The sequence below is a fragment of the Myotis yumanensis genome, unplaced genomic scaffold (assembly GCF_028538775.1).
Source record: "Myotis yumanensis isolate MYYU_CA2020_CCGP unplaced genomic scaffold, mMyoYum1.0.hap1 SCAF_8, whole genome shotgun sequence".
NCBI lineage: Eukaryota > Metazoa > Chordata > Mammalia > Chiroptera > Vespertilionidae > Myotis > Myotis yumanensis.
Genome location: NW_027223759.1, coordinates 55,432,104 through 55,448,156, shown reverse-complemented (window position 1 = coordinate 55,448,156; position 16,053 = coordinate 55,432,104). Strand labels below are relative to the sequence as shown.

The 16,053-nt window shown below is 42.9% G+C and overlaps 1 protein-coding gene across 7 annotated transcripts in view; it reads left to right on the top strand.

The window, feature by feature from the left end:
• The window catches only part of TANC1 (tetratricopeptide repeat, ankyrin repeat and coiled-coil containing 1), a 239,471-nt gene that overhangs the window by 132,949 nt on the left and 90,469 nt on the right, over positions 1–16,053 (top strand). The window lies entirely within an intron of this gene.

Below are 16,053 nucleotides of genomic sequence, written 5' to 3'. Positions count from 1 at the left end.
ATGAAGACTGACCTTCATTCTTGCTCTTTCTGCTTTTGAGGGTTCTTGTGATTACCTTGGGCCACCCAGTAATGCAGGGCACTCTCTGTAGTTTAAGGTCAGCTGATTAGAAACTTGCATCTTATCCATCTGCAGAGCCCCTCACAGCAGTCCCCAGAGTGTGTTTGATTCAGTAACCAGGAGACGGACACTTTGGAGTTCTGCCTGCCACAGACGGAATTCCTGCATCCTGCTGTTCTGCATCTGGGGCCTAGCAATTCTCTGGAATCAGTAGCTCGGCCTGGCGCCATTTACTTAATCAAGTCTAGGGTACCTTTCCTCAAGCCTGCTACTTCTTCATACCTGGGTCAACAAGGGCCAGAGCGCTTCTGTGGTATTTCTAGTCAGTCCTCTTACCGCAAGTGTCATAAATTTCACTACTGAAAATAGACTTCCAACTAGCATTACACTCATGAACAAAGTCAGAAATTCAGCCAGTGTGCAAGTCCACTTCTAGCCCCACGTGTGCCCATTTGCGTATCCTTGGTGTTGGCTGGTGACAAGGATGGTTCACTGACTGACTTACTGTGGACTCTTGATTAAAAGCTAGTTAACTACTCCTGGAACCTGTATTCCAGATGAAGACAATGAATTGCCTTTAGGTGTTAGGGTAAAGCCAACCGACACACACGTATGTCACACTGTGTATGTTGAAGTGTTTTGAAATAAAATTCAAACGAGGTAGTAAAGACTCTCGTCCCCTCAGCTGAGGTCCTCAGGATCTCACCCTTGTTCTCACCCCGTACCTGGCACGCAGTGGACTTGCAACAGATACCCGAGTACATGAAGTGAATGAACAAATGTCTGTGCTTTACTATATTCAGCAGTTGCATGCAGTCTATAACAGTAGCCCGATCAAGCCGCACTGGAAGGAAGTAGAAACATCACTCGGATGATGGTTGAGCTAGGAGTTTATTGCACTCACAGTGCTGCAGACACGCACGCTGCAGACAGACTTGAAAATCTTTGTCAACGTCTATCTTAATGGTGCTGCTGGAAGGAGCATGGCTGCGTTTCGATACACTGTTTTCCCACTGGATTTAAGCACCTTTTGATAATGGATGTTTAATTACACCCACCCATCAGAGGATGACCAGTTTTTCCCCTCTCACCACCTTGTTTTCATTTCTTCTTCCCTAGAATTTCCCATCTGAATTTCCCAGACCCACCCGTCTTTGCGTGTGGATGAGGTCACATTAGCAGTAATAACTCGGGTTGCACGGACTTGTGACCCTCCTCTCCTTGCACAAGGCCCCAGGCCCTTGTTAAAGAAGCTTCTGGACGTCCCTGGGGGTTATGTCACTTGTGCTCATGACCAGGGCGGCTGCCAAGACCGCTGGTGCACTTCTCTCCTGGAGCCCTGCCCGCATCAGCTCCCAGTGCCCAGGCGTGTGTGTCGGGAGCCTCCTGCGGCCCTTTGCCACTCCCCGGAGTAGAGCCGTCTCAAGCAGCGTTTTAGGTTTTACTTACAGTCCCTCCCCTGTTCCCCTAGGTCCTAGGGCCTAGGAGAGATCCAGGTGATGGACAGACAACACTGTGCTTGGAATTGTCCTCCTCTTGTTGAGAAGTTTTGACTGGGTCAGGTCGTCGTCTGGCTCCTTCCCTCAAAGAGAAACCTCTCAAAGGCTCTCGCCCCTCATATAAATCCAGGGTTGTGGGCAGCCCCACCTGGTCACCCACCTGCTTCCACTCGGCCAGGGACACAGCTGCAGGGTGGGGGTTGTCAGCCCAGGTCTCTCTTATAGAGCGTTAAGTTTTCCCCCTTCTCAGTTCCAAGTTCTGTCTCCTCCTTTCTCCCCCCAATACTTTCTTTATGGGGTATATGAGGGAGAGGGGTCCAACTTTAGAAGCCTAGGCATCGTGCTCTTTAAAAATCCAAGCCTGGTATCTGCCGGTTTACCGGATTTACCATTTGGAAATGGCTATTGAATGACATTTGCGTTGGTGATAAAGGTTCCCCCCACCCACTCCCCCAAGGGCCTCTTACTCATCTCCTTTTCCTTTTTCTCTCCTTGTGAACATTTCCCAGTGTGAAATGAAAACCTAGACCAGATAAAATTGACAGGAACCTTTACTGTGAAAGTTCAAGATGCTAAAAAAACTCTAAAATGATTGATACCACACAGTATTGTTTTTCAGTCTCCAGATGTTGTGAGAAATGTAAGATCTGTTTTAAATGCAATAAACAGCCTCAGGTGTGCTCGTCCCAAATACTGCTTTCGTGTATATATAATTATTTTTAACTAAAACATTCAGGAATGAAAAGGAACCCCTGCCCTTCTCTCTTTCACTGCCCGGAGATAAAGCCCAGTTTGGTTTATTTCTGCCATCCCTTTAAAAAAAAAATTCCTTATATGGCAGTTTTTAAGCAGCAAAATAGTCAGCTGTGTGATTAAAATGTCAAAAAGAGTAGGAAAGCTGGCCGCTGGGTAAAGTATGTTTACACAAAGGCTGGAGACTGGATGGGGAGAATGCGGGGCCTCCCAGGTCCTGCATGAAGTGATTAAGGGGGGGAGGCCGCGCCCCTTGCAGACTGACAGGCCCTCCTGCACAATGGAAGGAGCTGGCAGGAGCTCTTGGCATGCAAGCTGCACAAATGGGTACTTGTTTAACCTTTTTAGCACATTTTGTGTTTCTCTTCATCTTATGGGCGCTTTAACTTTGAGAGCCTCCTTCCGCAGAATCACATAGTAGAGAGTTGGGGGTGGGGGCGGGGGCAGGGGGTGGAGAGTGAGGGGAACTGGGATGAGGAAAGGGATCCAGAGGTGCAATGAGGTGGATTTAATTTATGCTCAAGAATGATCCCCGTTTACCTCAAACCTTGTAAACTGGTTAAGTTGGTGCTCCAGCCACAGCCCTAATCTCTGCTTAGACCAGCCCTGGACAAACTACGGCCCTCGGGCCGGATCTGGCTCGTTTGAAATGAATAAAACTAAAAAAAAAAAAAGACCGTACCTTTTTATGTAATGATGTTTACTTTGAATTTATATTAGTTCACACAAACACTCTATCCATGCTTTTGTTCCGGCCCTCTGGTCCAGTTTAAGAACCCATTGTGGCCCTTGAGTCAAAAAGTTTGTCCACCCCTGGCTTAGACCCTGATCGGGGAAGGAGGGTCTTCCTTAGAGGCCCCGCCCTGTCAGCTGCCCAGGAGTGATGGGAGGTGCGGCAGTGTGGCAGGGCAGCCCGCTCGCTGCTAGATGAGCTGATTTTCAAGCTAATACCTGACAGTCTTGCCTGGTTTTTAAGAGCCTCTTACTTAAAACATAGTTGTAGCCGGACCACCATGCTTTTGGGGTAATGATTATGTGGTTTTGCATTCTGATCAACGTGGGGAGGTTAACCTGACAGCACCTGGTTTATGTAAAGGGGCAATTATTTTACATTCCCCAGCTCATCCTGGGGAATGTTGAGCATTTCATTTTAAACAGGAAGCTGTGTGAGGAAAGACACTGGCAGTGGTCCCCCTGAGTCAGCGGGTGTTGGGGAGATGCGTTTTTCAGTTTTGATCACTGTTGAGTGAACCACGCTCAGCAGGGACAGTGGTGAACCTGAGGAGGGGCGGTGAAGGATTAAAACAGACAAGAGAATATAGTTGGGGCCAGGTGGGATATTGTTCTCAGATGGAGAGACAGTGCCACAGCCTGTAAGCCGAGTCTTTATTTTATAGTCAGATCCCACCAGGCAAAGCAAGAGCGTGGTCAAGATGTTTACAATGTCCTGCCAGTTTCTAATCTACTTAATTTCATGCACCTGAGGACTCTATCAAGCTTTGTTTTGGCAACACTTGCTGCACCTCCCGCAGCCCACATCACTCAGCCACCTGGGACCACAGGTTCGGACCATAAGGTCAAGCTTACAACCATAGCCTTTGGCTATAATTGTGCTGGGAGGGCTTCGCCCTCCAAGCTGGGACTTGCACGTGGTTTTGCCACGAGAGGACCATGTCCTCTCATTAGTCCGAGGCTTGAACCTGTCCAAACTCTGTAGCCACTCTCCACATCTCCCCCCTTTTTTTTGTTTTTAATCACTTCTATTTACATTATTCATCACAATCACTTGGACTTATAAGGATTATTCCAAAGTTAGGAATTGTCCAAAACTTTAAGCTATTAGAATAAACATAAAAGTAAAAACTTGCTCCTGTTTACTTGGCATCAGAAGCTTTAGGCAAATTATGCAGCATAACCAAAACATCAAGAACAGAACTCTGGTTATTAACAAAACAACGACAAAATAATGTCAGTGCAACACAGCAACAAGAGAGAAACCAAACCACAGATATGTTAACATTTTCAGGACTATTTCCACAAAATGTAAGTTTCTTTTGCTGCTGGTGTATATCTACTCAGAGTCCTCAGCTTTGGCTGCGCAAGACTTTACAGAAGACTGGCAGCTAACCAACGCTAGCATAGCCAGAAACATGGCTGAAGGAGTAGCTTCCACTCCCTGCTTTTCTACCATCTGCTGGGCCTCAGTCATTAACTTATTCAGCTGACCCATGTTGGCACCTCAGCTCCTTGCGTAGCCTTCATTATCTTCTTCTGCATTGCGATCATCAGGGCAACTCTCAGTCTTTTGAACAGAGGGACAAGGAGCTTCTCTGGGTCCATCGTGGTGATGCACCCAAATATTTTGGGTGCAATACTCTGGCACCCAAATTGGCTGCACTGCTCCCTCTGGAAAGATACGAACATATCCTCTGCCCCACATCATTACCGGATCTGGTCTAAACCATTGTCCAAAAAATATTTCTTTTAGAGAGAGTAGATCTTTGTGTCACCTCAGGGCTTGAGATGTCACAAAGCTGTCTCTCGGTTAACTTATTTTCTATCTTCTTTTCTACTTAATCTGTATCTTCCTTGGACAAAACAAGAAATTTAAGAATTTGACTATGCTTCTTTGAGCATTGTTTTAGAGATCCCTTTCCTGAGATCCTGAATTTCCCATGTTTTACACCCAGCTGCTACCAAACCTACCGTACTTTCGCTTTCTGCATGTGCTTCACTGGAGCGTCCTTTCACCTTACAATTATAATTCCGGTACTCAGGCCCCACATTGGGTTCCATATGAACCACCCTCAGCACAGCCAGTGGTGAACCTGAGGAGGGGCGGTGAAAGATGAAAGAAAACAGGCAAGATAATTTAGGTGGGGCTAGGTGGGGCACTGTTCTTGGATGGAGAGACAGTGTCATAGCCTGTAAGCTGAGTCTTTATTTTATAGTCAGATCCCAGGAGGCAAAGCAAGGGTGTGGTCAAGATGTTTACAATGTTCTTGCGAGTTTCGAATCTACTTAATTTCATGCACCTGAGAACTCTATCAAGCTTTAGTTTGGCAGCACTTGCCCTCTTATTAGTCTGAGGCTTGAACATGCCCAAACTCTGTAGCTGCTCTCCACAGTTGAGCACTTCACCAGGAATGTGGCCACTTCATTTAGGGGGAGTTTTTCATCTCAGTGGTATAGAAATAATTGTCATTGTGGTTTAATAGATGACAGTTAAAGTGTAAGATCAGTGCCTCCTGATTACAGTGGCCTCCACTTGTCCCAGTTTTGAGGTCAGCCTGCTCATCTGACCACCCCAGGGACTCTTTGTCAGTAGCCCCTCATGCAGTGGATGCAGTGACTTGTCTCATTCTGGGGAACATTCCTTCTGTTTTCTGTGATTCCTCAGAGTTCCTTTTCTAAACCTGTTTTGTTGGCTGTCTTTAAGGGTAGGGTCTTTCCTGGACTGTCTGGTGATCCTACTCTCTATGTACTAGTAAGTGTGAGGTGCTAAAATGCTGATTGAAAAGGGCAGGTGTATATTGAGTGCAGGCTATAGGTAGAGTAATTGACTGGTCAGGGACCTGCCATTTTTTTAAAAAAATTTATTGAGAGGGGGTGGAGGGCGGGGAAACAAGTTGTTTTCCATTTATTTATGCATTCGTTGGTTGATTCTTTTTTTAAATTTATTTTTATTGTCTGTGTCCATGGGCTATGCCTATATGCATACAAATTATTTGGTTAATCTCTGCCCATCCCTGCCTGTCCCCTCCCCCTCACCTTCCCTCTGAGATCTGTCTGTGTGTTCCATGCTTCCATGTCTCTGGACCTATTTGTTCATCAGTTTACTTTGTTCATTTGATTCCACATATAAGTACAGTCATGTGATATTTTTCTTTCTCTGACTGGCTCATTTCGTTTAGCATAATAATCTCCAGGTTCATCCATGCTGTCTCAAAGGATAAGAGATCCTTCTTTTTTACTGCTGCATAGTATTCCATTATGTAAGTGCACCACAGCTTTTTCATCCACTCATCTACGGATTGTTTCCAGATCTTAGCTATTGTAGGTAACACTGCTATGATCATAGGAGTGCATATGTTTTTTTCTGATCGGTGATTCAGGATTCTTAGGATATTTTCCCAGAAGTTGGATCACTGCAGTTCCATCTTTTATTTTTTTTTTTAGGAATCTCCATACTGTTTTTCACAGTGGCTGCACCAGTCTGCATTCCCACGTCCCAGCAGTGTACTAGGGTTCCCTTTACCCCACATCCTCGCCAAAACTTGCTGTTTGTTGGTTTGTTGCTGGTAGACATTCTGAAAGATGTGAGGTGATATTTCATTGTGGTTTTATTTGCATCTCTCTGATGATTAGTGACATTGAGCATTTTCTCATGTCTCTTGGCCATCTGCATGTTTTATTTGGAGAAGTGTCTATTAAGGTCTCTTTCCCAGTTTTTAATTGGATTGTTTGTCTTCCTTTTGTTGAGTTCTATGAGTTCTTTGTATATTTTGAAAATTAACCCCTTATTAGACGTATCACTAGCAAATACGTTTTCCCATACAGTGAGTTCCCTTTTAATTTTGAGGATGGTTTCTTTTGCTGTGCAGAAGCTTTTTAGTTTGATGTAGTCCTAATTGTTTATTTTTTCCTGTGTTTCTTTTGCCCTAGAAGATGTATTGGTGAAAATTCTGCTACACAAGATGTCTGAGATTTTACTGCTGATGTTTTCTAAGATTTTTATGGTTTCACGGCTTACATTTAAGTCTTTTATCCATTTTAAGTTTATTCTTGTGTATTGTGTAAGTAGATGGCATAGTTTCATTTTTTGCATGTCCCTGTACAGATTTCCCAACACCATGTATTGAAGAGACTGTCTTTACTCCATTATATGCTTTTGCCTCCTTTGTCAAATATTAATTGACCATATTGACGTGGATCAATTTCTGGGGTCCCTGTTCTATTCCATTGATCTATATGCCTGCTTTTGTGCTTGTACCAGGCTGTTTTGGTTACAATGGCTTTGATATACGATATTGTGATCCCTCCAACTTTGTTCTTCTTTCTCAAAATTGCTGCTACTGTTCGGTGTCCTTTTAGGTTCCATATAAATTCTTGGAATATTTGTCCTAGATCTGTGAAGTATGCTGATACATATTGCTTTGGGTAGTATGAACATCTTAATGATGTTAATTCTTCCAATCCGTGAACACAGTATTTTCTTCCACTTGTTTGTATCTTCCTTTGTTTCTTCTTTTTTTTTTAATGTCTTATAGTTTTCTGAGTATAGTTTTCTTTTACCTTCTTGGTTAAGTTTATTCCTAGTTCCTTATAGTTTTCATTGCAATGGCAAATGGGACTGTTTTCTTAGTTTCTTTCTGAGAGTTCATTATTGGTATATAAAAATGCCACTGATTTCTGGATATTAATTTTGTTCCTGCTACTTTGCCAAATTCATTTATTAAATCTAGCAGTTTTTTGGTGGAGTCTTTAGGGTTTTCTATGTACAATATCATGTTATATGCAAATAATGACAGTTTTAATTCCTTCTTTCCAATTTGGGTGCCTTTTATTTTTTCTTCTTGTGTGATTGCTATTGCTAGGACTTCTAGTACTAGGTTGAATAAGAGTGGTGAAAGTGGACATCCTTGTCTTGTTCCTGTTTTTTAAGGGAAACTCTTTTAGTTTTTGCCCATTGAGTATGATGTTGGCTGTAGGTTTGTCATATATGGCCATTACTATGTTGAGGTATGTTCCCTCTATTCCCACTTTCCTGAGAGTTTTTATTAAGAATGGGTGCTGGATTTTGTCAAATGCTTTTTCTGTATCAATTGATATGATAATGTGATTCTTAAAATTATGTTTCTGTTAATTTTAGAAAGGAAGGGGGAGTGAGGGAGGGGAAGAGGGAGGGAGGGAGGGAGGGAGAGAGAGAGAGAGAGAGAGAGAGAGAAACACCGATGTGAGAAACATCATCGGTTACCTTGTATACGTGTCCCAACTGGGAATTGAACTTGAAACCTGGGCATGTGCCCTGACTGGGAATTGTACCAGTGACCTTTTGGTGCATGGGACAGTGCTCAACCAATTGAACCACAGCATCCAGGACTGATTATGTGCTTTTTATCCTTCATTTTGTTTATGTGCTAGATCACATTTATTGATTTGCGAATATTGTACCAACCTTGCATCCTAGAATAAATCCCACTTGGTCATGGTGTATTGTTGGATCCGATTTGCTGATATTTTGTTGAGGATTTTAGCATCTATGTTCATCATGCTATTCTCCTGTAATTTCTTTCTTTGTAGTGTCTTTATCTGGTTTTGGAATTAGGATAATGCTGGCCTCGTAAAAAAATTTGGAACTCTTCCATCTTCTTGAGGTTTTTGGAATAATTTGAGGAGGATAGTTGTTAGTTCTTCTTTGAATGTTTGGTCAATCTCGCCTGTAAATCTATCTGGTCCAGGACTTTTGTTTGTTGGGAGTTTTTTAAATTTTTTTATTACTTCTTCAATTTCTTTTTTTTTTTAATTAAATCTTTATTGTTCAGATTATTACATTAGTTACTCTTTTTTCCCACCATAACTCCCCTCCACCCAGTTCCAACCCCACCCTCTGCCCTCACTCCCCACCCACTGTCCTCATCCATAGGTGCACGATTGTTGTCTAATCTCTTCACTCACCCCCACACCCCTTTCTCCCCCCCCCCCAAGAATAGTCAGTCCATTCCCTTTCTATGTCCCTGATTCTATTATAATCACCAGTTCATCAGATTATTTATTCACTTGATTTTTAGATTCACTTGTTGATAGATGTGTATTTGTTGTTCATAATTTGTATCTTTACCTTTTTCTTCTTCTTCCTCTTCTTACAGGATACCTTTCAGCATTTCATATAATACTGGTTTGGTGGTGATGAACTCCTTTAGCTTTTTCTTATCTGTGAAGCTCTTTATCTGGCCTTCACTTCTGAATGATAGCTTTCTGGATAAAGTAGTCTTGGTTGTAGGTTCTTGGTATTCATCACTTTGAATATTTCTTGCCATTCCCTTCTGGCCTGCAAAGTTTCTGTTGAGAAATCAGCTGACAGTCGTATGGGTATTCCCTTGTAGGTAACTGATTTTCTTTCTCTTGCTGCTTTTAGGATTCTCTCTTTGTCTTTTGCTCTTGGCATTTTAATTATGATGTGTCTTGGTGTGGTCCTCTTTGGATTCCTTTTGTTTGGGGTTCTCTGCGCTTCCTGGACTTGGAAGTCTATTCCTTTCACCAGGTAGGGGAAGTTTTCTGTCATTATTTCTTCAAATAGGTTTTCAATATCTTGCTCTCTCTCATCTTCTGGCACCCCTATAATTCGGATGTTGGTACGCTTGAAGCTGTCCCAGAGGCTCCTTACACTATCTTCATATTTTCGGATTCTTTTTTCATTTTGCTTTTCCGGTTGGGTGTTTTTTGCTTCTTCGTATTTCAAATCTTTGACTTGATCCTTGCGACCCTCTGGTCTGCTGTTGGGGGTCTGTATAATATTCTTTATTTCAGTCAGTGTATGCTTAATTTCTAGTTGGTCCTTTATCACAACATCGAGGGTCTCATTAGATTTCTTGAGGATCTCACTACATTTATCGGCGGTCTTACCAGTCTTTTCGAGGGCTTCTAAACAGTTCTTTAAAGACCTTAAAAGTGTGGTTTTGAACTCTATATCCAACAGTTTGCTTTCCTCCAATTCTGTCGTTTGTGTCCTGTTTCTTTGTCTCGGCATTTTTTTATGCTTCGCTGTGTCGATAGAGTGCCTTTCTGTGCTAAGTGTCTCAATTACTTAAGGTAGACACTCTTGGTGCACCCCCTTGTGGGATTTGTGCACAGTCTTGTTGTGGTTAAGCCTTGATTGTTGTAGTTATCACTGTGAGGAATTGACCTCCAGGTCAATTGGCTGTGAGAATCAGCTGTGTCTGCGGTGGGAGAACTTCTGTGCTGGAGACACCCCTCTGGGGCTAGACTTGCTTCGATGGGGCTTTGGTGCTCACTGAGTCTGCCTCCTGAGTGTGTCTTTTATGGTTCCACGGAGCTTAAAGCTGGATGGTCCCACTCTGACCTCTGGGCTTCTTGGCTCCTGGATCTCTAGGGAGGTGCTAATCTAGCCTTTGCCTGAGGCTATCCAGCAAAAGCTTCCCTGCAGGGCTTGGGCGGGGCGGGTCCCACGGGATCAACAGGGCGGGGTTAGCAATTATGGCTGCTCTCAGTCTTGCCCTCAGAGGCTCTGCTTCTCAGTGTCCCAGTAGTCGCTGCAAGCCCCACGGAGAGAAAGCTGCCCTAGGGTTCTGAGCGATGCCAGACAGTCCCACTTCTCCCGTATGAGTCTGGGTCCTTAGAGACTCGCCCGGGACTGGAGCTCAGAGCCTGAGACTCCCTCCCGATTGAAAACAACCGCGCCCTCAGCCTCCAGCCCGCTCCACATGCACTCCGAACCTTAGTATTTTACTTCAGCACTGCGCCTCCTCTGAGCCTCGGTATGCTTTTCTCTTTCCTCCTAGTTGTAGAACATCCACTCAGCCAGCTTTCCTGTGGTTCTGGATGATGTCCGTTCCGTCTTTTAGTTGTATTTTTGAAGTGGTTGTTCGAGGCAGCAAACTCCCGTGTTTACCTATGCCGCCATCTTGGTTTCTCCTACTTCTTCAATTTCATTAGTTGTTATTGGCCTACTCAGATTTTCTGAGTCTTCCTGAGTCAGTCTTGGAATTCTGTGTTTCTAGGAATTTGTTCATTTCACCCAGGTTGTCCAGTTTGTTGGCATATAGTTACTCATAGTATTTTCTCACAATCCTTTATATTTCCGTAGTGTCAGTTATTACTTCATCTCTTTCACTTCTGATTTTATTTATCTGGGTCCTCTCTCTTTGTTTCTTGATGAATCTGGCCAAAGGTTCATCAATCTTTATTTTTTTAAAGAACCAGCTCTTGGTTTCATTGATCTTTTCTATTTTATTTCTTTTTTAGTCTCTTTGTTATTTATTTTTGCTTTGATCTTTAGGCCTGTAACACTGTGAACTTCTCTCTCAGGACTATTTTTGCTGTGTACCATAAACTTTGTGTTGTTGTCTGTTCATTTTCATTTGTTTCCAGGAAGTTTTTTATTTCAACCTTGATCTCATTGGTAACTCATTCATTGTTTAATAACACACTATTTAGCTTCTGTGTGTTTGCATGTCTTTGACTGTTTTCATTGTAGCTGATTTCTAGCTTCATGCTGATGTGATCTAAGAAGATACTTGATATGATTTCAGTCTTCTTTAACTCTACATAGTGTAGAGACTTGTTCTGTGTCCTAACACGTGGTCTGTCTTTGAAATGTTCCATGTGCACTTGAGAAGAATGTATATTCTGCAGCTTTGGGATGAAAAGTTCTGCGAATATCAAATCCATCTTATCTAGTGTATCGTTTAAGGGTGCTGTTTCCTTGTTGATTCATTGGGTGATTCTTCTATGTGCCCTGTCTAGAGTTCAAACCGGAAACCTTGGTGTATCCGGGCAATGCTGTAATCAACTGAGCTACCTCGCCAGGATAGGACCCGTCATTTCTTGGCATGACCCCAACTGTGATTATTTATAGGTCTTTTCTCTTGTTGAGTTTCCCCAGAGTGGAATCCTTTAGTTTCTTCTTGCCGTGGTGGGCTAGCTTGTTGTTGGTGTTTTTATAACTAAGAGGGAGCATGCGTCCACATTAGACCCACCAATCTGCATGTAGAATTTTTCCTCAATCTGTTATTTAGTGTAGCAAGAGTTCAGCTCTTGAGTCTCCATTGTCTTAGTTTACAACGTTTTCAGAGAAAAACTTAGTCTCCAGGATGAGGGAAGGGATGCTCCTGGTTTGGAGTGGCGGGGGGGGGGGGGGGGGGGGTGAGGTCGTAAATAGATTTTCAACCCATTGTCGTGTGTTTGACCCCACCTGTGCCCCTGCCTTCAGAGGTGTCTCCTGTCTGAAACTGAGTTCTCCTGTCTCCCTCCCAGCACTCATCTTTTCTAGTTGGCTCCATCCACTGCTCCTTGGCAATCTGTTTCCAACTTTCAGAAGTTTGGTTTCTTGCCTGTGGTTGTCTCCTTTCCCCATTGGTCTCTCAAATCCCTTTACTGCAACTTTAATGATATTTTAAAAGGGAGAGAAGGCAAACAAGGGTTCATCTGCTATGTTTAATGGAAAGTGCACACAAATTCTCTAATGAACAATCTAGAGGGGGATGAATAAACCCCTGTGGTTATAAACTTACCTTGTTTTATAGTGTTTGAGGCCCTGCTTTTTGTAAAAAGCTACTTAAATAAAAGAACCATGTTGGAGAGCCGTTGTTTATATTCACCTCATAATACTTCAAATCCTAGTAAAAGTTAGAGGGGATCAGAGACAAGTAAGCATAACTGTTCAGCCAAGGTCCATGGACGATTGGATGGTGGGAGGTTCCACTGCCCTGGCCTTTTCTATAAATGCAGATTTAATCTGGATTTCCTACTTTTATAAGTGCTAAGGGAGGGTTAATATGTGGGCTTCACACCTGCACAGACCCCAGAACTGTTGGTATTTCTGCTTTGCCATGTCTGGGCCATGAACAGATTAACTGGTTGGAGCCTCAATTTCCTGAACTAAAAATGGGGGAAATCGTGCTTTTCTCCCAAAGTTATTAGGTTTGAATAAATTAATGTTTGCAAGTGCTTAGTCTTCTTGTGTGACCACGTAGGACACATCTTATTTACTTTAGTATATTTAGGTCTCCTTTTTATCTTGCATCACTGCTCACTGTGGTCAGCCTAGAGGCTCTTGATACCCTCACTCCTCAGTGTTGAGTAATTATTATAGTTAGCGGTTGGTCCCTGAACAGAACACAGTTCAGACAGTTAAATGGGTGGGCACGAATGCTTTCTGAAGGCACTGCGTGACATTGGGGCTCAGTGTTCCAGCCGTTCATAATGACCATTGTATGCTCATGGCACATAACCCACATTTTACGAAAGTACTTACTATTAGAGAATATTTTTGAAGAACGTATTGGGTAGGTAGATTGAAGCCAGGATGTAGATCTTTTTAGATCTGCTGTTACTATACCCTGAAGAGTTAAAGTGAGCAGAAACTTACAGGTAACTCTTGTGTAAGTGGCATAGTTGCTCCTAGGGGCAATTCGAATAATCAGGCAATAATAATAAAGTTCATTATCTCTCCTAAGTACTTTAAATAGAAAAGAGCAGATGACCAGAGAGAGATACATCTGTGATCTCTTTACCGTAGGGAATAGGTCCCAAACCAAACATGAAGAAAGATTCTCATATTTGTCCTGGTTCCGTTTTCTACCTGCCCTCTTCCGGCCCTTCCCAGTTTCTGGGTGCTCCACAGCAAATATCTTAGTTTCTTAGTTTCCTAGTTTGCCCTTTCCCCTGTCTTTCCCTCCACACATATTCCTATATAGATGTGTGTATGTCTTAGATAAAATCTGAATCGTGCTTTGTATTTTGTTTTGAAGTCTGTATCATCCACCTATATTGTGAGCATATTCTCCCTCTTCCCCCATAACAATTCCAGTTTAACCTTACAGCAATCCCTTTTTAACGTGGACAGATATTCCTTAGAGAAGAATTCCAAGTAATACATGTAAAGAAATGAGGAAAGGATAAAATCACCTTTGGAGCACCTCAGGAATAAATGCTGCAGGCGGCACCACAAATGAGTGCTGAAGTTAGCTCAAAGTACCTCCCCCCAAACACTTACTAATTACTGTGGTGTTTTTAACAAATATCCAAAAATTCCTTGACACTCTTTCTTCTGGGAGGTGGACCTTAATTCTCCTCTCCTCTGAGTGTGGTCTGAACTTAGTGACTCACTTAGAAGGAGCAGAAGAAAGAAAAGGACAACGGAAAACCTTATAGTGCGAGAGCTGATAGACTTCCCTAAGTGATCATGGTTATTTCACCAGTAAAAGTCATGTCGAAATCATGAGATATTTCAATAAGATGTGATGAGGGGGGCATACCGCCCCTGTGGTGTTCTTCCAAAAGCCTATAACCCAAGTCTAAGCACAAGAAATTATCAGACAAATCCAAATTGAGGGAATTAGTGTAAAATACCGACCAGTAGGCTTCAAAATAGTCAAGGTCATGAGAAACAAGGCAAGACTGAGGAATTGCCAGGAAGAGAAAGGAGGGAGACAGGATGACTAAAGACCACGGAATGCAGTGGAATCTCAGATTGGATCCTGGAGGAGAAAAAGGTTTCAGAAACCAGGGTGTCCAAAGTTGGAAATAATATCCGTATTTGCTAGTACCATGCACTTCTTTGATAATGTAGTTTGTTTGGTTGTTGTTTTTTTAAGATGTGGTACATTATATAGCTGTCTGGGCATTGGATTATTTTTATGGTGGTAGAGATGCTTTTGCAGGAAACCTTTAGATGGCAGCATCTCTCACCATAAACCTCATTCGGAACAGAATTTGTAAGTTGTTTGACACAGGAGGATGCTCAGAATTAGGCTGACTCATCCCTTCAGTGTGTGGTGATGGAGCTGAGGCCCCCAGAGGGTCAGGACCGTGGCTCAGGGCTGAGCCGCTGGGAGAGCTGTGGACCCCTGTCTGGCCCTCTTCCCACCACCCTTCCTCTTGGCCTGTGTGAAATGTTTCCTGGCTCTGTGGCCTTGTTAAAAGCTCACGTTCAGCATCAGGCAATCAAGGAAAATGAGAGTCCAGTGGGATTTGGGACCAAAATGTAATATGATGTTTCAAAGCAGCAGACAAAATAGGTAATCTTTTTTGGGGGTAAGCAGATTTATTTAGATACAATTCTCATAGCATACAATTCACTCATTGAAGTGTACACTACAGCAATTTCTAGCATAGTCACAGGTTGTGCAACCATCAGCACACCCTAATTTTAGAACATTTTTGTCACCCTAGAACAGGGGTGGGCAAACTTTTTGACTCGAGGGCCACAATGGGTTCTTAAACTGGACTGGAGGGCCGGAACAAAAGCATGGATGGAGTGTTTGTGTGAACTAATATAAATTCAAAGTAAACATCATTACATAAAAGGGTACGGTCTTTTTTTTTTTTTTTTTTTTAGTTTTATTCATTTCAAACGGGCCGGATCCGGCCCATGGGCCGTAATTTGCCCACGGCTGCCCTAGAAAGAAGTCCCATACCCGTAAGCCATCACCCCATAAGTCTGCATATCTCCCAGCCTCTGGCAACCATTCATATTTTGTCTCTTATTAATTTGTCTCTTCCAGACATTCATATGAATGTAATCATATAGTATGTGGTCTTTGGCGACTGGCTTTTTTCAGTTAGCATAATGTTTTCAGGTTTCACCCATGTTATGGCATGCCTGAATCAGAACTCCATTCCTTTTTATTACCCAATAATATTCCAGTGTGTGGATATATAACATCTTGTCATCAGTTGATGGACATTTGGCTGTTATGAATAATGCAACTAGGAACATTCACGCACAAATTTTTGTGGGAATGTACATGCACATAGAAGTGGAATTGTTGGGTCAACTGATAACTCGTTGTTTAACCCTTTTGAGGAACTGCCAAACTATTTTCCAGAGTGGCTATTGTGCATTGCCCTAGCAACATGGGAGGGTTCCATTCAGTCTTAGTACGAATTCCAGATTTCCCGATAAGTTGGGGTTGCGGGAGAAGGGAGAGATTTGACTCTGAAGTTCTCTTGTATCTCTGACTCACACACCAGACTGGCTGCTGCGCCTGTTTGCAGG